Source organism: Ochotona princeps, chromosome 24 (assembly GCF_030435755.1).
Source record: "Ochotona princeps isolate mOchPri1 chromosome 24, mOchPri1.hap1, whole genome shotgun sequence".
Taxonomy (NCBI): domain Eukaryota; kingdom Metazoa; phylum Chordata; class Mammalia; order Lagomorpha; family Ochotonidae; genus Ochotona; species Ochotona princeps.
In genome coordinates, this window is record NC_080855.1 from 3,736,620 (window position 1) to 3,761,338 (window position 24,719).

Here is a 24,719-nt window from a genome sequence, read left to right on the forward strand (position 1 = left end):
ATCTGTTATTTAAAACTTAGGATGAGGGAGTTCCTCTCATGTAAATTTTTACATCAATCATTTCTGGAGCTTTCCTGGCAGGATTGCAACTAATCCTGGCTCCTTGTAGACAAGGCTTCCTAAAGTCATTTTTGTAACCAAATTTTTCTACACAATTATCTTTACCAACCAAAAGATGCAATCTTTGACAAATATTCTTATGATTTTGAGATTCCTAGGGGCCCATCTAGGAATTCCAAAAATCAGAAGAGTCAGGTTGATTCAAACAGTAACGGATCAGATTCATTCAAACAGTAGCAGATCAGAATTTTTTTATCACTTATAAAATGACCACACAAATATTTCTTGAAAAATGCAGCTCTTTTAACCCATGAGAATTTAACAAAGACAATTAAGTTACCTTTCTGAGACACGAAATGTGTATTTCTTTGGTCAATCACCAAAGGCAGATATAACCTTAAACACAGGAATTAGTGTATAATATCATCACATTACTTCTAAGAATTTAACAAATTCAAAGGTTGGAATGACAACAGAGCTTACTGAAACGAAGCTGGATAGACAATTGACAAAGTTACCAATTTGTTTCCATTAACAGTCCTCAAAACTTGAAACTTCCATGGTCAGATATTCAGGAGCACTTCCATAGATGTCCACTTCAAAGGCATTTTGCAACAAATTTAAATGTCAGTATACATTAGATATTAATGTGAAATACTTAAACAATGTTGTAGCAATCTTAAAAATTATAGTCAGATTCATTTCTGAAATTTCATGACTTTTTTTTTACCTCTTTCTTAACATGCTTAAACCTTTAAGTATTTTGCTTCACCTTTCCTTTTGCATCTTATGGTAGCCATACTCCTGTAGGACAAAATATTTTAACAGCAATGTTCTTTTTCATAATTCTCCCTTTATAACCTTCTCACCAAGAACACATTCTCAGGCTTGCAACCATCCTTCATCTCCCAATTCTCTGTATCTACATTTTCCAAATAAAAGCAGGTTAGATTTTAAACACAATTGTTTCAGGCAATCTTCAGTTATCTTTCAAATATAGCCAATCCATGAAAACATTTTAAAATGCAAACCCACTTTAGAACCAGAAGCAGTTACCACCTTCCAGCAAACTTGGGAACCTCCTCTTTCTTGAATTAAGGCAGATAAGCAACACAATGGCAGGGACAAAGTCAAAGACCAGGCTCCAAGCACGCCCCTCCCTTTAGGGCCTGAAGCATCTTTTTATCTTCTGTTTCATTCAAGTCAGGGGAATGGAAGAACTCCAGTTCCGCTGCCAGAGGAATTTACTGAACCTAGTTAGCAGGGTTAGTCATCAATAAGATGAGAATAACTGAAAAGGAGATGTTAAAACGCTGTTGTTCTGTAACAAGGCATCAAACTTCAATTTCAGTTCTGTTGCTTTAAAGGTTAAACACTTAGAAAATTTACACAATATAGACAATTTCACCACACATTCTTTTAGGAATTTGTTGTCTTCCTGCAAGACAAAGTCTCAGAAACAATACTTTGCAAATAAGAACACAGATAACTTACATCCTGAATCAATTTCGTGATTAAAAAAATATTTTGACTAATAAACATACACATCAATATGCATTCTCTGCAACCATGTAAATATCCATCACTTTAATAGAACGTAAGTAGCAACCAACTTGGCATAACTTCATAACATTGTGAGATAGAGATTCAAATAAGTTGGTTAAATGTACATTTAACTGAGCATGCTACCAAGTAGGCCAGGTTTGATCAATGTTGGAACACTAGAAGCCACATTAAGTTTCAAAATCAAAAAGGAGCAGAAAGCATTACAAAACCCCTAAAGTTTATTCCTGAAGTCAGATGCTGTAACACAAAACACCTTGATTTAGCATAGGAACTCTAAAAAGAGGGAACTAAAGCCAGAGTATAAAGAGTTAAATTATCCCAGGCCTTTCCCCAGCAGGGGGGTGGTTGGATGGCGAAAGGCTGTCTCTGGGCAGGTCCTGCTACATATGCATATCAATGCCTAAAAGCCTTGCTGAGGCCGACCTGCAACACCAGGAAGCAAAGGGAGTTTTCAGACTCCAAACCCAAAATCACCTGGAGAAAGCTTAAAGGACACCTTTCAACCACTTGGATTCGGAACTTAGGCTACACATACACAAACCGGTCCCTCTGACCTGGCACCTGGACACTGGCTCTTCCCTCTCGAGCTTGGAATAACCAACCTACCCCCTCGAATCCGGAACCCAGCTAGGAGGCCACCTTCCCCATCAGACTCTGCAGGCGGAAGCCTTATCGAACCTGACGCCCAGTTAGAAGGCTGCCTCCGAACTCATCGGACTCGGAACCCAGGCAGGCTGGTTCGTCCACCTCGGAACCAGGGAGAGCCCACAGTCCCTCAGGTCAGGCACTTGGACCCAGGGAAGTCAGCCGTGGGGGCCCGGTCGTCACCAAGGAAGCCCCAGCCAACAGGGCCGAATTACGCGTCCGCCCAGACCCTGTAATGTCAGCTGCCGACTCCCTATCCTCCGGAGACTTTCGGCCGTCCTGCTTGCTCAGAAAATTAATCTAGAGAAACTTTCCCTCACTGTATTCAGATTAGAATTTAGGCGGCCACTCACAGGTTCAATTTAACTTCGGCACGCCACTCATAGGTTCAATTTAATTTAGGTAAGAGGTCCTCTTACAAAGTTCTCACAGTTCAAGATTTTCTAGCCAATAGTTCAACTTGTTGCAGCCAATTTAACTATTCTAGCAAGCATTTATCCTATAGCCGGCAGACACAAAAACATATAACAGTTTCACGACAAAACAGACACACAGTTAACAGGCCTACTAAAGATAAAAAACATTGGGAGGGAACGCACCAGCTCCTCCTTGGCAAAAAGGTGCCTCACCTGGAGAGGCCTTCACCAGGTACAAACACTTAACCCATTCAGGGATCCTGCCCCCATGCTGGGCACAAAAACAAAATTCAGTTGAAAAAAAAAAAACTAGCTGGCAAATAAAAGTTAGGTGACACTCACCACACACGTCCTTAGTCTTGATGATCTGGGGATCCCAGTGAACCCCAAAATGTTGTAGACTTGATGACCTGGGGATCTCGGTGGGACCTCCAAATGTTGTGCCGGTTTCTGAAATCCCCAGATAATCATCAAGTCTGAAGCCGGTGCTAAGGCATAAAAGTGGTTTATTCAAACTAACCTAGGTCTCCCAGCCACCTCCCACAGCCCAGCAAGGCCGGGCGGGGGAGGGGCAGCCGCTGCAGGATCCGCAGCAAGCCCGTGAGCCAGAGAGAGAGAAAGGAAAAGACCCCGAGAGCCCAAGCTCCCCAGTTTTTATACATTTCAGGCTATTAATTATACAGTCATGATCTAGCAGGCTTCTATTGGTGGGTTTGAAACTAGCGACTTTCAAAAAGTACAAATCGATGAGCTATAGGGTAGTGGATCTTATCAAACACCAGGTACCTCCTTCCTGAGGAGTGGTCTGCCTACGTGACCTGCCAGGTGTCCTGCTGGGTGTCAGGCCTAGAATCCACACAGCCCCCAGCCAAGCCATCAAGGCGGGATCACAAAGGGCAGAAAACTTCCAGGCTCTTCATTCCCCCCTCTTTCTAGTAACTAATCAAATCTTTGATTCAATAACACACTTAGTAATACAATTAACAATGTACAAGCCTCGTTGAAAATACTGACATTTAAGAATTTTTTTAGTGTTAAGATGTTACATGTATACAACACAGTTCTGTCAGGAACCGGAGACCCTAACTGCCTATCATCCCATCTGGCTCCTATATTTCCAGACAGAGGACTAGACCCCAACAGTTTAGGGAAAGGGGGCGTCGTCGTCCGCTCTTGACTACTTCCTGCTGACAGGGGGGCGCAGTTGAGTAACAGCAGCAGTTGGGGGGGTCTATCTAACGGTTCCCGATAGAAGGCAGAAGTCATCAGGTGTTCGATGTACAGCCTGGCACTTGAAAGGCCCTTCTTTGTTGAAGTCTAGATATCAAAACATAACATAATTATAATTTTTTCCAACTTAGTAGGTCGTGAGTTCAGTTAGAAACTTTAGTTTGAATACTTGAGTTCTAGAGCTTAGATGCAAAAGAATTGTTAGGTTTTAACCTTTGTTTCAGCAAATAATATTTCAGTGGAACACATGAAACTCCCCCTGAGCTGCGTAAATAGTTGACCTAGATCAATCAGAAGGCAAAGTAACAATGCAAGGATTAGCATGCAGCATTAGGATATAAGTCCATCACAGGACAGGTAAATGCAAGCTGACTTCTTGGAAATTATTGCATTTGACATTTGAAAATGCAACAGTAGTTTTATATCTAGGTAGGTGATGTCCACCAAAGTAATCAGAGGGAGGTGGAGTTTGCCTCCATCAAACCTGGAATGCATGGCAAAACTCTGGTGGGGCCCCTCTCAGGTTGTGAGACCACCATAGCAGTAATGAGGGGCACAAACTCACATTACTCCAAAGAAGGGTCGAGGTGACCCTCATTTCAGCTTCCATGCCAAGCAGAGTCCAAAAAGGCCTCTTCCTCATCTCCTTCATGCCCATTTTCCTCCGCAGCCTTTAACACTAGGTCTGTCTGCTGCATGGGGAAGGGAAGCCTGTGACCATGGCTCCCTGAGACAAAGGCCATTCAGATTCCCTTTATATACTTGGCAGAGTTCTTTTCCTGAAAATTGGCAAATCCAACAGTAGGGAACAGGCAAGTGTTAGATTTTTCTAAAACAATTATACTTTACCAATTGTTGCAAGCCCTAAGAGTTTCGGGATGACACGCATAAAGCACAGCACTGAAAGCATTCTGTTGCAAGACCTACTAATCATGCTATTGATGGCAAGAGATTTAAACAGGCTTTCATTTACAATAACTCAGTAACTTGTAGTATTCTGACAAGAGTTTACAGAACTTTATACACTTTAAGGCAGAAGTAAGCAATATACTGGTTATAGTCTAACAAGCTATGTACTTGCAATTCAAGAATACAAGAATCTTAAGTAGGAGAGCAAACAGATTCCAAACAGTTTGGCGAGTGAGGAAGTCATGAGTTCTGCTTCAGAGCACTCAGGGTGTCCTACCCTAGGAAGGCTTAGTTGTGGTACTGGTTGAGTAGTCATAGGCCAACTAACTTATAGGCCACTGGTAGCCACTGTATTTCAAGCTCTTCTTGCTAATAAGGCTTTTTAGATCCACAAGACACTACTTAGAGAAATCTATGAATATTAATAATATATCTTTTTAGTATAACTCTAAAGTTACAGGTCCTGCATGGGAAGTCAGTACACAGTGACTCTAATGAATTTAATAAATTAGCACTCTTATGTGTGACGTCAGTGATCACCTGAGGCTCCTGACACACGATGCTTAGGCTGTGGAAGCTTCTTGAGTCCACAACAACCCCACGAGGCATTAGACAAGGCCACACACAAAGTGGAAGTTCTCTCCTCCATTGAGAGAAGAGCACAACCATCTTCGATGGCTGCTTCTTTGCACAGGGGTATGGACCACAGAGGTCCTTCACGGAGGGACACTCTTCGCAGCAGTGTCCTGGCATTCCACACCTGATATGCTTGCTCTCTTGCTGGCTCTTCTGTCAGACCAGAATGCCTTTGGGTTGATTCTGAGGCCACTGAGTGCTACTCAAGATAGTCAGTCTATGAGTCTGCTGTAAGAACCGTTTCCCATGTTGGAGCATTTTAACATTACCTGACATCTGAATTATCATTGAGCACTTTCATACGTACAGCCATGCATTTTGCCACCTAGTTCATGGGGATATGGCGTCCCATGGCATTCTGAAACTGTGCCCTTAGCAGTAAGTCCATTTGAATGCATGCAGAACTATATAGCTGAACAGACTTTGTAGTTCCTGAGAAAACAGAAACAGACATGACTCTCCAAGAGCTTAATTATGCATCCATACATTATTTTCAAAAGGATTTAGCTTAACAATTCTCATTCATGAGTATTTTCATCTATAAGCAAATTAAAATAGATGACATAGCTTGCCACATTTAGATAGCACTGTGAAACCAGCTGTGCACCTGTAGAATTTTGCACACTCTTGCACTTTTTAGACCTGGGGGCGTAACCATTATGACAGATAACACCACAACCAGATGGTCACTTAGACATCAGGAGGGAAGGTTTGAGGAATTTACATAATAACAAGAGGGAGTATACCAACAAACAATTTGTTTCTCTAGCAGATTCTTTTTTTCTTAGTCTGTCAGTTCCCCTACTTGGGGGTGAAAGTACCTCTTTGATCTGTTATTTAAAACTTAGGATGAGGGAGTTCCTCTCATGTAAATTTTTACATCAATCATTTCTGGAGCTTTCCTGGCAGGATTGCAACTAATCCTGGCTCCTTGTAGACAAGGCTTCCTAAAGTCATTTTTGTAACCAAATTTTTCTACACAATTATCTTTACCAACCAAAAGATGCAATCTTTGACAAATATTCTTATGATTTTGAGATTCCTAGGGGCCCATCTAGGAATTCCAAAAATCAGAAGAGTCAGGTTGATTCAAACAGTAACGGATCAGATTCATTCAAACAGTAGCAGATCAGAATTTTTTTATCACTTATAAAATGACCACACAAATATTTCTTGAAAAATGCAGCTCTTTTAACCCATGAGAATTTAACAAAGACAATTAAGTTACCTTTCTGAGACACGAAATGTGTATTTCTTTGGTCAATCACCAAAGGCAGATATAACCTTAAACACAGGAATTAGTGTATAATATCATCACATTACTTCTAAGAATTTAACAAATTCAAAGGTTGGAATGACAACAGAGCTTACTGAAACGAAGCTGGATAGACAATTGACAAAGTTACCAATTTGTTTCCATTAACAGTCCTCAAAACTTGAAACTTCCATGGTCAGATATTCAGGAGCACTTCCATAGATGTCCACTTCAAAGGCATTTTGCAACAAATTTAAATGTCAGTATACATTAGATATTAATGTGAAATACTTAAACAATGTTGTAGCAATCTTAAAAATTATAGTCAGATTCATTTCTGAAATTTCATGACTTTTTTTTTACCTCTTTCTTAACATGCTTAAACCTTTAAGTATTTTGCTTCACCTTTCCTTTTGCATCTTATGGTAGCCATACTCCTGTAGGACAAAATATTTTAACAGCAATGTTCTTTTTCATAATTCTCCCTTTATAACCTTCTCACCAAGAACACATTCTCAGGCTTGCAACCATCCTTCATCTCCCAATTCTCTGTATCTACATTTTCCAAATAAAAGCAGGTTAGATTTTAAACACAATTGTTTCAGGCAATCTTCAGTTATCTTTCAAATATAGCCAATCCATGAAAACATTTTAAAATGCAAACCCACTTTAGAACCAGAAGCAGTTACCACCTTCCAGCAAACTTGGGAACCTCCTCTTTCTTGAATTAAGGCAGATAAGCAACACAATGGCAGGGACAAAGTCAAAGACCAGGCTCCAAGCACGCCCCTCCCTTTAGGGCCTGAAGCATCTTTTTATCTTCTGTTTCATTCAAGTCAGGGGAATGGAAGAACTCCAGTTCCGCTGCCAGAGGAATTTACTGAACCTAGTTAGCAGGGTTAGTCATCAATAAGATGAGAATAACTGAAAAGGAGATGTTAAAACGCTGTTGTTCTGTAACAAGGCATCAAACTTCAATTTCAGTTCTGTTGCTTTAAAGGTTAAACACTTAGAAAATTTACACAATATAGACAATTTCACCACACATTCTTTTAGGAATTTGTTGTCTTCCTGCAAGACAAAGTCTCAGAAACAATACTTTGCAAATAAGAACACAGATAACTTACATCCTGAATCAATTTCGTGATTAAAAAAATATTTTGACTAATAAACATACACATCAATATGCATTCTCTGCAACCATGTAAATATCCATCACTTTAATAGAACGTAAGTAGCAACCAACTTGGCATAACTTCATAACATTGTGAGATAGAGATTCAAATAAGTTGGTTAAATGTACATTTAACTGAGCATGCTACCAAGTAGGCCAGGTTTGATCAATGTTGGAACACTAGAAGCCACATTAAGTTTCAAAATCAAAAAGGAGCAGAAAGCATTACAAAACCCCTAAAGTTTATTCCTGAAGTCAGATGCTGTAACACAAAACACCTTGATTTAGCATAGGAACTCTAAAAAGAGGGAACTAAAGCCAGAGTATAAAGAGTTAAATTATCCCAGGCCTTTCCCCAGCAGGGGGGTGGTTGGATGGCGAAAGGCTGTCTCTGGGCAGGTCCTGCTACATATGCATATCAATGCCTAAAAGCCTTGCTGAGGCCGACCTGCAACACCAGGAAGCAAAGGGAGTTTTCAGACTCCAAACCCAAAATCACCTGGAGAAAGCTTAAAGGACACCTTTCAACCACTTGGATTCGGAACTTAGGCTACACATACACAAACCGGTCCCTCTGACCTGGCACCTGGACACTGGCTCTTCCCTCTCGAGCTTGGAATAACCAACCTACCCCCTCGAATCCGGAACCCAGCTAGGAGGCCACCTTCCCCATCAGACTCTGCAGGCGGAAGCCTTATCGAACCTGACGCCCAGTTAGAAGGCTGCCTCCGAACTCATCGGACTCGGAACCCAGGCAGGCTGGTTCGTCCACCTCGGAACCAGGGAGAGCCCACAGTCCCTCAGGTCAGGCACTTGGACCCAGGGAAGTCAGCCGTGGGGGCCCGGTCGTCACCAAGGAAGCCCCAGCCAACAGGGCCGAATTACGCGTCCGCCCAGACCCTGTAATGTCAGCTGCCGACTCCCTATCCTCCGGAGACTTTCGGCCGTCCTGCTTGCTCAGAAAATTAATCTAGAGAAACTTTCCCTCACTGTATTCAGATTAGAATTTAGGCGGCCACTCACAGGTTCAATTTAACTTCGGCACGCCACTCATAGGTTCAATTTAATTTAGGTAAGAGGTCCTCTTACAAAGTTCTCACAGTTCAAGATTTTCTAGCCAATAGTTCAACTTGTTGCAGCCAATTTAACTATTCTAGCAAGCATTTATCCTATAGCCGGCAGACACAAAAACATATAACAGTTTCACGACAAAACAGACACACAGTTAACAGGCCTACTAAAGATAAAAAACATTGGGAGGGAACGCACCAGCTCCTCCTTGGCAAAAAGGTGCCTCACCTGGAGAGGCCTTCACCAGGTACAAACACTTAACCCATTCAGGGATCCTGCCCCCATGCTGGGCACAAAAACAAAATTCAGTTGAAAAAAAAAAAACTAGCTGGCAAATAAAAGTTAGGTGACACTCACCACACACGTCCTTAGTCTTGATGATCTGGGGATCCCAGTGAACCCCAAAATGTTGTAGACTTGATGACCTGGGGATCTCGGTGGGACCTCCAAATGTTGTGCCGGTTTCTGAAATCCCCAGATAATCATCAAGTCTGAAGCCGGTGCTAAGGCATAAAAGTGGTTTATTCAAACTAACCTAGGTCTCCCAGCCACCTCCCACAGCCCAGCAAGGCCGGGCGGGGGAGGGGCAGCCGCTGCAGGATCCGCAGCAAGCCCGTGAGCCAGAGAGAGAGAAAGGAAAAGACCCCGAGAGCCCAAGCTCCCCAGTTTTTATACATTTCAGGCTATTAATTATACAGTCATGATCTAGCAGGCTTCTATTGGTGGGTTTGAAACTAGCGACTTTCAAAAAGTACAAATCGATGAGCTATAGGGTAGTGGATCTTATCAAACACCAGGTACCTCCTTCCTGAGGAGTGGTCTGCCTACGTGACCTGCCAGGTGTCCTGCTGGGTGTCAGGCCTAGAATCCACACAGCCCCCAGCCAAGCCATCAAGGCGGGATCACAAAGGGCAGAAAACTTCCAGGCTCTTCAGATTTGTTTCCTATAGCTGGTGATAACTCAATTGGCTGAGCCTCTGCCTATAAGCACCAGCATCCCATATGAATGCTAGTTCATGTTCTGGCTGTTCCACTGCCCATCCAGCTCCCTACCTGTGGCCTGAGAAAGCAGCGGAGGACGGCCCAAAGCCTTGGGACCCTGCACCCGCGTGGGAGACCTGGAAGAATCTCCTGACTTCAGATCGGCTCAGCTCTGGCTGACCATTGCGGTCACTTGGGGAGTGGACAGCAGATGGAAGATCTCACTGTTTCCACTGTCTGAATCCGTCTTTCCAATAAATACATATCTTTTAAAAAAGATTATTTTTATTGGAAAGGTACATCTATAGAGAGAAGCAAGACAGAAAGAAAGATCTTGCGTCCACTGGTTCAGTCTCCAAGTGGCCACATTTGCCAGAGCTGAGCTGATCCAAAGACAGGAGCCAAGAGCTTCTTCTGGACCTCCCACACAGGTGCAGGGTCCTAAGGACTTGGGCCATCCCCTGCTGTTTTCCCAGGCCACACGCAGGAAGCTGGATGGGAATGGAGCAGCCAGGATATGAACTGGTACGCATATGGGATCCTGGCACATTCAAGCCAAAGATTTAACCACTAAGCCACTGCACCAGAACTGATTTATTTTGTATGTATTTGGCAAGGCAGTGCAATAACGAGAGAGAGGGAGAGACAAAACCTTCATCTACTTCATTCCTCAGATGACCACAAGGGACAGGGTTGGTCTAGGTTGACGCCAGGAACCTGGAGCTCCATCCACGTCTCCCATGTGCGCAGGACCTAAGCACTTGTATCACTTCTCAGTGCTTTTCCCAGGTGAGTTAGCAGGGAGCTGGGTTGGAAACAGAGCAGCCTGGATTCAAGCTGGTACTCTGATGGAATGCTAGCGTTGCAGGCGGTGGCTAATTTGCTGTGCCACAACACTGTCCCCCAGGACCCAGTCTCTTGAAGCCATCTCTGGAACTCCAAGAATGCCTGCTCTCCTTGACCCTGTGTTCCACTGCCCAGGAGCTGAAAGTTCTGAGAAGCTTTGAGATGTACTGTTCCACTTTGAGATGCTTATTGGGAGTCGTACCCCAAAATCTAGCAGGGTGGACTGAGTTTTCAGATGATGGTAAGATTTACCTAGACCTTAGCTCTCAAGTGGCTTGGGGAACCCCTGCTGGGATTTCCACCCAGAGGGCCAATTCTCAGCCCCTCTTTTCTGGCCAGATGGAGACTACCCCAGTTTGCCTGCTGTGCCCCCAAATAGCATTCTCCCATCTAAATATGAAGTTCCTCAAGCGTTGTACCTTTTCGATGTTTATGACTGGAGAATGGAATGCCAGATGCGTCCCAGCTGTGTCTAGTTTGTTCAGACTTCCTGCAAAGAACGGGAGGACCTGGCCGTGCTGTGTGAGCCTATAAGGGGCTGCTTGTGGGTGTGGCTCAGGGATGGTTCTGGTGGCCTCTGTGTCTTTGTGGTGGGGGCTGCCTGTGGGTCTTTTGTGTGTCTTTGTGGTGGCCTCCACTCCTGCCTAAAGGAAACAGATCCCCAGGCCGTCCCTCTCCGCCCCCCCCCCCCCCACATACACACACTTTTTTTTTTCCTCCGTTTTAAGCCCTCTCTTCCTGAGGTAGGATTTGGCAGGTCTGGGGCACCTGGTGGTACAAATCTCAAGTTCTTTTTTCCAACAATATTTTATTGTGGGATTGTCCCCCCGTAGAGATTTTCTGTGAGGCTCAGTGCAATATAGGCTGTTTGGATGATGATTAAAACTTGATCTTTGGGCCCAGCGGCGTGGCCTAGCGGCTAAAGTCCTTGCCTTGAACGCACCGGGATCCCATATGGGCGCCAGTTCTAATCCCAGCAGCTCCACTTCCCATCCAGCTCCCTGCTTGTGGCCTGGGAAAGCAGTTGAGGACGGCCCAAAGCCTTGAGACCCTGCACCCACATGGGCATGGGAGACCTGGAGGAGGTTCCTGGTTCCCGGCTTCGGATCGGCGCAGCACCAGCCGTTGCGCTCACTTGGGGAGTGAATCATCGGACGGAAGATCTTCCTCTCTGTCTCTCCTTCTCTCTCTCTATCTGACTTTGTAATAAAAATAAATAAATCTTTAAAAAAAAAAAGTTGATCTTTGCATTCAGAGCAGAGGTTTTAAATTTTGGTGAAACTCACTCTGCCTTTCCTTTGGTTGCCGATGGTTTTTAGTGTTATGTAGCAGTGCATTGCTAAATCCTGGAACTTGTCTCCTGAGAGTTTTCTGACTTGGACTCTTGTGCTCAGGTCAGACATGTCTGTAGACTGTGAGGTGGAGACCTGACTTCACTCCTTTGCGTCTTCCTACCCACTTGTCTTCACACTGTTTGCTCTGGAGACTGCTGGGTGATACTGTGATACCTGGTTCTGCCTGGAGGCTCAGTACTGTGTGCCACTGACGTCTTAGCTCGATGTGGGTACTTGTGTGTCGAGGTGTCCGCCAGTGTGCACACCTGGGGGCCGCTGACTCAGGCTTGCTAGCAGCACCCGGGCCGTCTTCGTCTTTGAGCAGAGTTCACTTACGAAGTGCTCGGGCTGAAGGTTTGCGTGACGACCAAATGTCGTGTGGCAGCCCTGGAGGAATGTGGGTGACAAGGCAGGATAGATCGGGACATGTTTACAGATGGATCCGAAGACTGGTGGAAAAGAGGAAAGATGGGGCAGGCGTTTGGCTTAGTGGTCAAGCTGCGGCTTCGGAGGCCTGTGTCCTGGACCAGAGAAGCTGGAGCCCAGCCCAGCTCTGCAGCTAATCCCAGCTTCCTGGGAGTCAATGGCTGATCCTTGGTGACTCCTGCCACCCACGTGGGAGAGCGGGCGTGAGGCCCTGACCAGCCCTGACTGTAGCGCATGTTTGGGCAATGACCCAGCAGGGCACCTGCTTGTTCTTCGTTGGCCCCTTCGGCCAGTGTAGGCGTCTGGGAAGTGGAAGGCACCGTTCTTCACTCCCTGGGGAAGTGTAGGCATTTGAACTTAGGTGCGTGCTGGGAAAGTGATCGGTCACCTGCTGGAACTGGCTCTGCAGATCAGCTGTTGCTTGCGGAACACTGGGCATTTCTCTTTAGGGATGAATATGACTTTAAAATAAGCCCAGGGGGTGGAGGTTAAACTGTGTCCACAGTACAAAAGCCATGTCTTTGTCCATGTGATATTTGATACTTTTAAAAATATCACCATATATTCACAGAGCTTTTCCTGAACGTTAGAACAATGCCTTAAAATTCCCAGCTTGTGGGCCCAGCGTGATAGCCTAGTGGCGAAAGTCCTCCCCTTGCATACATCAAGATCCCATATGGGTGCCAGTTCCTGTCCCAGTGGCCTCGCTTCCCATCCAGCTCCCTGCTTGTGGCCTGGGAAGGCAGTTGAGGACAGCCCAAAACTTGTGTGTGGTCAAGAGAAGTGGGGCCAGTGTTGTGGCTAGTGAGTTAAGCAGTGGCCTGGGATGCTAGTTCAAGTCCTGGCTGCTTGACTTTAGATCCAGTTGCTTAGTAATGCACCTGGGAAAGCAGTGGAAAATGTTCCAAGTACTTGTGTCGTCTTACCCGGTGGGAGACTCTGAGGACGTTTCTGGCTTGTCCTGGCTCAGCCCTGGCTGCTGCAGCTGTCTGGGGAGCGAACCAGAGGATGGACGAGCCCTCCCTATCCCTGTCCATACAGCTCTCTCCCTTTCTCTCTGCTATTCTGTCTTGCAAATGAATGCAATGTTTTTAAAAAAAACTTGAAGAGAAATGACAAGATTAGGTGTGTGTTGGATATAAGAAAATAACTGGCAGTAAGAATGGACCAAGCAGTGCTGGCGCAGCTTGGTTCCCAACTGCTTATGCTGTCCAAGTTGACCACGCCGATGGGTTCATAGCATTGTTTGCTGTTGTTTCCTCTGTCTGCATCCACACAGCTCTGAGCTGGGGTGTAGGGCGACCTCTATGTCATGGGGCTGTGGCTGCACTGTTGGTTTACACCATTGTTTCTTTTTTTTATTATTGGAAAAGCGGATATACAGAGAGGAAAGACAGAGAGGAAGATCTTCGGTCTGATGATTCACTCTCCAAGCAATGCCTGGTGCTGCCCCGATCCGAAGCCAGGAGCCAGGAACTTCCTCCAGGTCTCCCATGCGGGTGCAGGGTCCCAAGGCTTTCCCAAGCAGTCCTTGACTGCTTTCCCAGGCCACAGCAAGGAGCTGGATGGGAAGTGGAGCTGCCGGGATTAGGACCGGCACCCATATGGGATCCTGGTGCGTTCAAGGCGAGGACTTTAGCTGCTAGGCCACGCAGCTGGGCCCCCACGTCATTGTTTCTTGATGTTTCCTCTGTCTTTGCGTCCACACAGCTCTGAGCTGGGGTGTGGGGTGACCTCTCTGTCGTGGGGCCGTGGCTGCACTGTTGGTTTCCTTCTGCTTCACATTCGCTTTTACTCCATGAGCATATTTTTTTTTCCTGTTTTGTAATAGAGAAACAAATAGATGAATTTGTTGTGGCCCAATGAGAATGACTTACGTGGAAATTGAAAAGACAGCGTTTGCAGTGTTTCTAGTTTTGATGACTTGCCTGCTATAGGTCCTTGCGCTGTTCTTGCAGTTTTAGAGCATTGATTTGGTGTGAGTGCCTAATCTCCATTCAAGTGGAGAAGTGAACATATGTATCCACTTTTGCTTAGTTCAAACAATGAAAGTGAAAATGCCTGGCAGGAAAGGCTGCCGGCAGGTATTTTGGTTCACTTTGCATGTGTTAATTACTGGTTGATTGTTACGTTGTCCGGAACTCCCCTTCTTCCTCTTAAATTCCTTTGAGTGAGTGAGCGAGCTCCCATTGCCTGGTTGGCTTTCCGCATGCCCTGATGCTTGAGGAGGAAGGTGGACGTTGAAACAAAGTCCAGATCGCCCATGGAGGGTGGGAACCCGGCTGCTCATCACCAGTGTCCCCAGGGTCTATGTTAGCAATGAGCTGGACCCCCAAAGCAGAGCTGGATAGTGAACCCAAGTACTTCCCAGATGGTGATGATGGCCAGCTGAAGCCAGGAGCTGGAACTCCAGCCTGGACACCACATGGGTGACAGTGGTCCAAGTAATTTGGTAATCTGTTGCTGTTTTCTCAGGCCCATTATCAGGGAGCTGGATTAGAAGTGGGGCAACCAGGACATGAAAGTATTAATAATGGGATACCACCAGCATCTCGGGCAGTGGCTTCATGCACTGAGCCACAGTACTGGTCCCCAGGAGCCAGGCATTTGTACAGTGGTTAGAATGCATCCCATCTCGGAGTGCCTGGCTTCCTGGATGTGCTCCAGGTGCAGTTAATGCAGACTCAGGGTTTCAACAGGTGGTGATTCAAGCCGGAGGACCTGGCTGAGCTGCCTTCAGCCTGACCCAGCTCCAAACGTTGTGGGTTCTTCAGGAAGTGAACTAGTGGCTCTTTCAAATAAATAAAACAAATGTTCTTTTATCCTGGTAGTTATGTTGCCCAATAAAAATGAAGCCTCACTTGAAAATGTGAGTGTGAGCCCTGGGAGCAGGGGATTTGGTGGGGCTCAGGTTGCCTGTCTCAGGTCCTTTGGGTCCACCTGAGAAGGGGGTGCCAGGTTTATGAGCCCCAGGGGCAGGGGATCTTCTGGGACTTGAGTTGCCTGGTCCAGGTCCTTGGGTCCACCTGCAAGGTGGGTGTCGGGTTTGTGAGCCCTGAGCAGGGTAGGGCGTCTGGTAGGACTGAGGTTGCCTGGCCCAGATCCTTGAGCCTGCCTGCAAGAATATGTCCTCCTGGGCCCAGCACAGTAGCCTAGTGGCTAAAGTCCCTGCCTTGCACACTCCAGGATGCCCATGTATCCTAGCAGCCCTGCTTCCCATCCAGCTCTCTGCCTGTGACCTGGAAAAGCAGTCAAGGACGGCCTAAAGCCTTAGTACCCTTTGCCCACGTGGGAGACCCAGAAGAAGCTCCTGGCTCTTAGCTCCTGGCTTCTGATCTGCTCAGCTCTGATCATTGTGGCTGCTTGGGGAGCGAACAGCAAATGGAAGATCTTTCTTTCTCTTCTCTGCATATCTGCCTTTCTAATAAAAATAAGCAAATCTTTAAAAAACAATATGTCCTCCTCAGTGAAAAAGGCAGAGCAGTGGGCGCAGACCCTGTCCCTTAGCAGAAGGAGTGCTGGATACAAAACCACACCAAAGCAGCAGGGCTACTGAGACCAGAACGATGGTAAAACCAAGTTCATTGAAATCTCCCGGGCAAGGTTCATTCCTCTGCTGGGTAGCTAAGGTCCGCTGGCCGTTGAAGCCACACACTCCTTAAGGAGCTCGGGAAGGCTTGATGTAAAGGATGTGCTGTCTTCTCATTGGTGAGCTCCATTTAAATGAGTCTGGGGCGGCTGTTCTCAGCAGGAACTTTTGGCGCCATCTAGGGGCTTTCCACCTGCCCCGGGGTCCTCCAGGCTAACAAGAACAGAGCAACTGGAGTACTACCCCATCAAACGATGACAGCAATCATCTGGGTGAATGGAGACTTGGTGAGGTCAACTGTGTCAGCCAGTGGACATTGGGAGGGCTGCCTCATCCTTGGATCAGTGAAATCCACAGCATTTTGGAACTATCTAAACGGCTTGATCAGAACCCTCAGAACATGCAGTGCAGCGGGACCCTGGGTTGATATTGGGTGGTGGTTCCCCATCCCTGGGGACTGGGACATTTGAGAGGCTAAGTATGGCTTCCCCCTTTGTCTCTCCCCTTCACCCAGAGAAAAGAAGAAATAGAAAATTTAGAAACAATGATTTTACCCACTTTCCTCTGACCCTTGATCTCTCCCACCCTAATCAACCATGTAATCATCATCAAAAAATAAAAAATTGTAAAGGGAAAATGTGGAGCGTTTCTTTATTATAATAATTAAAATAATTTACAGTGAGTTGGCTCAGTTTCAGATAGCACTTCGGGCTGTCACTTGCCTTGGGCTGTCCCCACAATGTCTGAATGTGACGACTCCTTCCAGATTGGCAGGGGCTGGCAAGGAGACTTGAGAGGACTGCAGTTAGGCTGGGGTTTTGTTAACTCTCAGCCCATACAGGCCACCTGCCAGGGTCACCACCATCCTTTGCCCTTGAGCCGTGTGGTCTTCACTCCTTGTTTGGTTTCATGGGCGTGCCTCAGCTGTAGCTGCAGGCCAAAGTATATAGATTCTGTGTGGGCACCAGAGTGTGCAGCAACACCTGGTTTTATTTGTAGGTGGTGTTCAGAGTTTGTTTTGTGTGTGTATTTGGCTTTTGATTTTGAACTAGTTGCAGATTACCAAGAAGCTGCAGAGCTGGTGGTACAGAGAGGTTCCACTTTCCTCTGGTCCATTTCCTCCCTCTGGTTATGTCATATGTAGCCCTAATGGAGTATCAAAATCCAGACGTGGACTGCAGTATAAGTATACAGATTCGTGCAGCCCTGCCGCAAGCAGGACACAGGTGTGTTTTTACCATGGAGGACTCCCTCTCCCTTGAACTCCCCTTGTGAGCCACCCATAAGCCTAGGCAGCGATGAATCTGTTTTCCCATCTCTGTAATTTCATCATTTTGAGAATGTTGTGTACATGGAATTGTATAGTCTAGTAACCGTTTAGGGCTTTTGGCCAGCATGATGGTACAACCAGCTAAGCCTCTGCCTTCAGCACTGCAATCCCGTATGGGCACTGGTCTGTGTCCTGGCTGCTCTACTTCCTAACCTGCCTGTGGCCTGGAGAGCAGCAGGGGATGAAGCAAACTTGGGACCCTGCACAGACATTGGAGACCTGGAAGAAGCTCCTGGCCTCGGATCAGCTCAGCTGTGGCCATTGTAGTCATGTAGAGAGTGAACCAGCAGATGAAAGACCTTTCCCTCTGTGTCTCTCCTTTCTGTAAATCTACCTTTCCAATAAAATTAATTTTTTAAATTGAGCTTCATTTTTTTCTATTCAGCAAAATGTCGTTGTAATCCATCTAAGTTGTGTATATCAGAATCAACAGTTTAGCTATCTTTATTGTTAGATAATAATTTATGGTATAGCTATATCATATTTTATGTTTCCAGCTTTTGGATTATTATAAGTAAAAGTACTGTATACAAATTTCTGTGTGGAATATATTTTAGTTTCTCTGGGGTAAGTGGCCAGAAGCGACGTTGCTGGACTATGTAGTATCTGTGTGTGCAGTTTGACCAAAAGGCTGCCCGGCTGTTTTCTCAGGACAATCTTCAGTTTCCATTGCTTGAGGTAACGTGTGAGCGGTCCGCTGCTGCAGCTCCTTGCCAGCCTTGAATGCGCCCCGTTTCTGACCGGAGCTGTTGAAGCAGGTGTGCAGTGGTGTCTCCTTGTGGTCTTCACTGCATTTCTCTGAGGGCTGGTGGTGGGGCACCTCCCTCGTGTGTTTGCTCTCCGTTGGCGTGTCTACTCTGATGAAGGGCTGTGCCATGTGCCCATTTCCCAGTTGGACTAGTCACTTTCTGCTGTTGAGTTTGAACACTGCTTATAGACCTGGATGTGTGTCCTTTCTCAGAAACAGGCTTCGTAAATATTTTCTCCCACGTGTAACCCACATCTTCATCCCCTCAGCACTTGGCAGGGGCAAGATTTTAATTTTGGTGAGGTCAAATTTAGTTTCTTTTATGAAATCTCAGTCGTGTGGTGTCTCAGTCCTGTTGGTAGTGTGTCTGGCCACTCCTTAGTAAGCCCTAACTCCTGAAGAGGTTCTCTGATGTTTTCTTCTAGAAGTTTTTCCATTCTAAATTTAAAACTGTGACTCACCAGCAAGAGTTATGACACAGCAAGTTAAGTTTGCACTTGGGAAGCCTGCATCCTGTATTGGAGAGCCCATCTGAGTCCCCGCTGTTCCCAAATCTGATCTGGCCTCCTGCTGGTGCCCCAGTGCCGTGGCCTCTGCTACCCATCTTGGCCTAGCCCAGCCTGTGCTGTTACAGTCATCAGGGGAGTGAACCAGTGGGTGGAAGATAGATCTCTCTCACTCTGCCTTTTGAGTAAATGAAAGAAACAATTTTTAAAACCTCGCATCCACTTGGATTTAAATTTTTTATACCATTTGAAATTCATAGGTGATCTCCAGGTATAATGATCAAGCCACATCTAAGAACCCCAGCATCCTGGTGTTGGCTCCCCTGGATTGGCAGCCCAGCACTGCTTCTGATTTTAGCTAATTGTATGCTGCTAGCAAGCAAGTGATGTCTCAGTGCGTGGGATCCTGACACTGATGTGGGACACCCAGCTTGAGTCTTGTTCTCTTTGTACTCCCCTGGCTCTGGCTGTTGTCATCGGGGGAGCAAACTAGCCATCTTTGTGCATTTTTCTTTTCTTTCTTCTTAAGGTTAATTTGTTTTTACTGGAAAGTCAGATTTACAGAGAGAAGGAGAGACAGAAAGATCTTCAGTCCTCTGGTTCACTTCCCAAGTGGTTGCAACAGCCAGAACTGAGCCGATCAGGAGCCAGGAGCTTCTTCCAAGTCTTCCATGTGAGTGCAGGGTCCCAGGGCTTTGGGCCATTTGCTCCTGCTTTCCTAGGTCAAAGACAGAGAACTGGATGGGAAGTGGAGTGGCCGAGGCACGAACTAGTGCCCATATGGGATGCCAGTGCTTACAAGTTGAAGATTAGCCAGTTGAGCCACTGGGCCTGCCCCATATTAGAGGTTTTAAAATAAATATCTTGGAATTTTCTATGTAGATTATCATGTAATCTGCAAGTAGGGAGCATTTCACTTTTTCCTTGCCTTTTCTTTATTGTGCTGGCCAGGTCTTCCGCACTGTGTGAAGCTCGAGTGGGGAGACAGTAGTTACTGCCTTGTGTCCAGTGCTGGAGGCCTTCCGCTCTGAGCACAGTGTTGGCTGCACACATGTGCAGGTGAGTTCCTGCAAATGCACTAGATCTGTTTGAGGAAATGCCCTCAGGGTGGGAGAGGTTTTAATTGTTGAGTCGGTGTTGGATTTTTCCCAAAGCTTTTTGAGTGTCAGTTGATACTAATTATGTGATTTTTCTTTGGACTGTTAATATGTTGCATTACATTGATTTTTAGAATGTTGAACCAACTTTTTATCCTTAAAGTCAACCTCACTTGGCTTTGGTGTGTTTGCATTTGTTCCTTTTAAATATTGGGGAAAGAAAAGTTTTTGTTGGCAGATGCCAGCATGAGGGGCAAATTCTGTCAAGTTAACCTGCAGAACTACCTGGAGAGTGTAAGATCCGGAAGTGAGAGTGGGCCCAGTAAGAAAATAGTGGGCACCTCCTTCTTGGGTTGCTGCTTTGACTGGTGAGCGTGAGAACCAGGACTGGGGCAGGCATGGCTAGACAGAGAGTGGCACCCACCAGCATGTCTGTGGGCTGGATGGTGGGGCTGGTTAGATGGAACTAAGCTTCAATGCCCATTGACATGTATGAGAGAGGAGTGGAATGTAGGACAGACTGGACCAGTCTGCTGTACATACTGGTGCCGGAGTCCAGCTCCAGCCGAGAGTTCGGAGCTCGGGAAGGGTGCGTGGAGTTGGCGATAAAGAAAGACACAGACACTGACACTTGGTGCGTTCTCACACAGCCCAAGAAAAAGCTGTCCTTTTTATTTACTCAAAACCTCACAAGCTTCTGCAGAAGCAACTAGTTGTTCTGTTTTTTACTTCAAGACTAAGGGGGCATGTACAGACATTCGGTCATTCCGTCTGCACTTCAGTGCTAAGCAGGTGTCCCCAGAGATAATTCCTTAAAACACTGTATTCATATTCTTCAAAGCAAGCCATTATTCATTCTTCAACAGTAGCCATGGAGCGGCAGCCAGGACTCCAAGGCCAAGGCACATGCGATTACCTGCTAATCAGTAGTACATTCCTACCACATTTCTATTTCTACAACTTGCCCATTATTCAATGGGAAAATAGTTTACAAGGGAAAAAATATAAATCTAAAAACAAAAGTTACAAATATTAAATCCCTCTACAATTATAGACTCTACAGCCCCATAAACAATAAAACAATAATCAAAAGCATTTTTCTTTAATAAAAGCATCCTTAATTCCTCTAGCTAAAAATTATAAAAGCGGCTAAAACAGCTACATTTTCTATGCTCCAAAAAATTGCGAAAACAGGCTAGTCTATGAGATAACAATAACTATACTTATTGCCATAGCAATTTCAGCTCTCACTCCCATCACTTGTATTCCCGTGGGTCCACTGGGTGCTACCTGACTGGCCAGGCCCTGGAAAGGAGGCAGATCCGCCTCACCTGTGACCTCCTGTCCTCCTGCTGCCTCCTGGCCTTGAACCAGCCACCATCTTAGGGCAGGGCACTCGTGCAGTGCTCCCAACATACTGGTAGGCATGGGAACCAGTGCAGGGGCTGGGCCTGGTGGGGGTTATTGCGGGTTCCTCTGACTAGACGGTTGCTCCCACTGGTTTGCATGAGGACCGAGTGTGTAGTGGGCAGGATTGGGATGGGCTGCAACACCCATCGGTTTGTGTAGAAGACAGGGCTGGAGGCAGAACTGACCCAGTAATTGCAACCACCAGTATGTGCATAAGCTTATTGGAACTGTTCTGGCTCCCGTATTGGCAAGCACACACAGGAATCAGGTCTGGGATTACCTCAAATGAAGTTTCTTTGGGGGTCCCCAACTGAATCGCTGGACTCAGAACCCCAACCATGGAAAGAATGGCAAGTTCCATGGTCTGACCATTGAGTGCAAGTGTCAGAGCTGGGCCTCCTCAGTGGCTTACATGGAGCAGTGGACAGCATATCCAGGTGCACATGGAGGACATGGCAGTACATTGGAGTCTGCAGAGGACACCTGGTACCACAACAGAGGACAGAACAAATCAATCAACTACCCCAGCCATGTGTTGGCACTGAAAAACTGGGCAAACGGAGACTCTTAGGTGGACTATGTCAGCCAGTGGATTCTGGAGAGATTTCATCGTGCTTGGAGTAGTGAGATCAGTAATTCAGAACCGTTGAACTATCGAAACATCATGAGCAGGACTCTCAGAGCATGCCCCACATTGGGGACCCTAGGGTGGTATCAGGTGGCTGCCCTCCATCCCAGGGTACAGAGGCATTTGGGAAGTTGGGTGTGGCTTCTCCCCTTATCACCCACTTTCCTGTAGCCCTTGCCCCTTATCAGCCTAATAAACTTTGTAAAAATCAGCAAAAAATAAAGATAAATACAAAAAAAGAATTTACTAATATCTTATTGGAGATTTTTGAGAGATGTTTAGTAATTTGGGGGAGTTTCTCTCATTTTGGTATTAACATCATATTAGCTTCGTAAAGTGAATTAGGCATGCCTTCTTTCCCTGCATTTTCTGGAAGATTTGTGTGAAGATTTGGTGCTAATTCTTTAAATTTGGTAGAATCTTCCAGCAAGGTGTTGTGTCCTTGGAAATTTCTTTGGAAGAAGTTTTTAAATCGCAAATTTAATATTCTTACAGGCCCATCAGTCATTTCACTCTGGCTGAGTAGTGCTCTGTAACAATACATTTCATGTTAGTGTGGTTGTAACACTCCTTCTTCCTGGAGTGAGACCCAGGTCCATTTTGCAAAATGGTAGTTTGTGCCTTTTCTCTTTTATCTTGCTAGAAGTCTGTCAATTTTATCTTCTTAAAATTAGCTTTTTGTTTCATTGCTTTTTCTCTGTCTTTGTTTCAGTGATTTGTTCTGTTTATTTTTATTTATTTATTTATTTTTTAAGAAAAATGTATTGATTTGAAAGAGATTGAGACAGAGAGCCTTCATCTGCTGGCTCACTCCCCAGATGGCTGCAGTGGCCAGAGCTGGGCCAGGCTGCAGCCAGGAGCCTCCTCCAGGTCTCCTGCAGGAGACGGGTGGCGGGAGCTCGGAGCCCTGGCCGTCTGCTCTTCCCAGGCCGCTGGCAGAACTGGATGGTAAATGGAGCAGCTGAGCAGCAGCTCCTGCTGAAGCAGACAGTGCTTTCTCCTGCTTGGCCGAAACACCAGCCTCTCTTTTTCCTTTAAGATTTATGTATTTTTATTGGAAAGTCAGACACACAGAGGGGAGGAGACATAAAGGAAGATCTTCCGTCCGATGATTCACTCCCCAAGTGGCCACAATGGCTGGAGTTGAGATAATCTGAAGCTGGGAGCCAGGAGCTTCTTCCTGGTCTCCCGTATGGATGTGGAGTCCCAAGGCTTTGGACCATTCTCGAATGCTTTCCCAGGCCAAAAGCAGGGAGCTGGAAGGGAAGTGGAGCAGCTGGGACACAAACCAGCACCCATATGGGATCCTGGCACGTGCAAGGCAAGGACTTTATCCACTAGGCTACTGTGCTGGGCCCCCAGCTGCTCTTTCTACCCTAGAGATCAGAGTTTACATTGCTGGATTGACATCCCTCCTCTCTTGAAGACAGTGTTTCAGTGCTGTGCAAGCACATGTCTCTAGCACTGTATTCGCTATGCTGTATAAATTCTGAAGTGTGCTGTTTTCATTTCCAGTAAGTTCAGTGTATTTTTTTTTAAGATTCCCACGAGACTTGTCCTAGTCTGTGGATTAATTAGAAGTGTATTGTGTAATGTTCCTGTGTTTGAAGACTTTCCCGTTATCTTTCTTCATTGATTTTTTTTTTTTAATCTTGGTGCCATTGTGGTCAGAAAACACTGTGTCTGGTGTTGAGATTTGTTATATGCACCGTGTTAGGGTCTAGCTTGGTATGGTTGTGTTAATATAATTCTGACTAGAGTAGGTCCTGCTGTCGCTGAGGCAGCACTGCTGTGCCTCCTGTCAGCTGACTTGCAGAGATTCTTACCTGTGCACCGTGCACAGCCTGTTCCAGCACCCGAGACCTCAGTCTGTGTGGCTGTGGCGTAGTGGGTAGAGGTACCACCTGCAGTGCTGGCTTCCTGGATGGGCACAGCTTGTGTCCTGGCCACTCCACTTTCCATCTAGCTCCCTGATAATGGTCTGGGAAAAGCAAAGCAAGATGGCCTACATGTTTGAGCCCCTACTTGCCATGTAGGAGAACTGGAGGTCCCCTGGCTCCTGGCTCTGGCTTGCCCCAGCTCTGGCTGTTGCAGCCATCAGGGTGATGAACTAGCAGGTGGAAGCTCTGTTTCTCTTTTTCTCTTTGTCATTCTGACTTTGAGATATTTATGTATACATAAAGTAAATTTGAATATCGTCAGCTAGGACCTTATCTCGACAGGTGGAGGTGAAATTGGGTTTTAACTGTTTCAGCCAAGAATTTCTTTCCACCTGTGGTCCTATCAAGCTAGGAAATAAAGCACTCTGTCCCCAAGCTGCAGTGATCAGACAGCGTCAGACGGCAGTTGCATGCACTGGTGTTCTGTGGAGGTGGGGGCAGGAGGGCTAGGCCAGGTGACTGTCGGCTGGAAAGGCCTGTGCGTCATCCTCAGGGCTTGGAGCGGTGTCATCCGTCCTTCTTAAATGACGGCATACTTTTTTTTTTTTAAAGATTTATTCATTTTATTGCAGCCAGATATACAGAGAGGAGGAGAGACAGAGAGGAAGATCTTCCATCCGATGATTCACTCCCCAAGTGAGCCGCAACGGGCCAATTCGCGCCGATCCGAAGCCAGGAACCAGGAACCTCCTCCAGGTCTCCCACGTGGGTGCAGGGTCCCAATGCATTGGGCCATCCTCGACTGCTTTCCCAGGCCACAAGCAGGGAGCTGGATGGGAAGTGGAGTTGCCGGCATTAGAACCGGTGCCCATATGGGATCCCGGTGCGTTCAAGGCGAGGGCTTTAGCCGCTAGGCTACGCCGCCGGGCCCGATGGCATACGTTTTATCAGTGTTTCCTGTCTGTGGAATTCGAGATTCGCC

General features: G+C 46.1%; 1 protein-coding gene across 1 annotated transcript in view; it reads left to right on the plus strand.

Annotated features, from left to right (window-relative positions):
* LOC118757795 (small integral membrane protein 10-like protein 2A) overlaps positions 1 to 24,719 on the plus strand; it is a 74,685-nt gene that overhangs the window by 23,810 nt on the left and 26,156 nt on the right. The window lies entirely within an intron of this gene.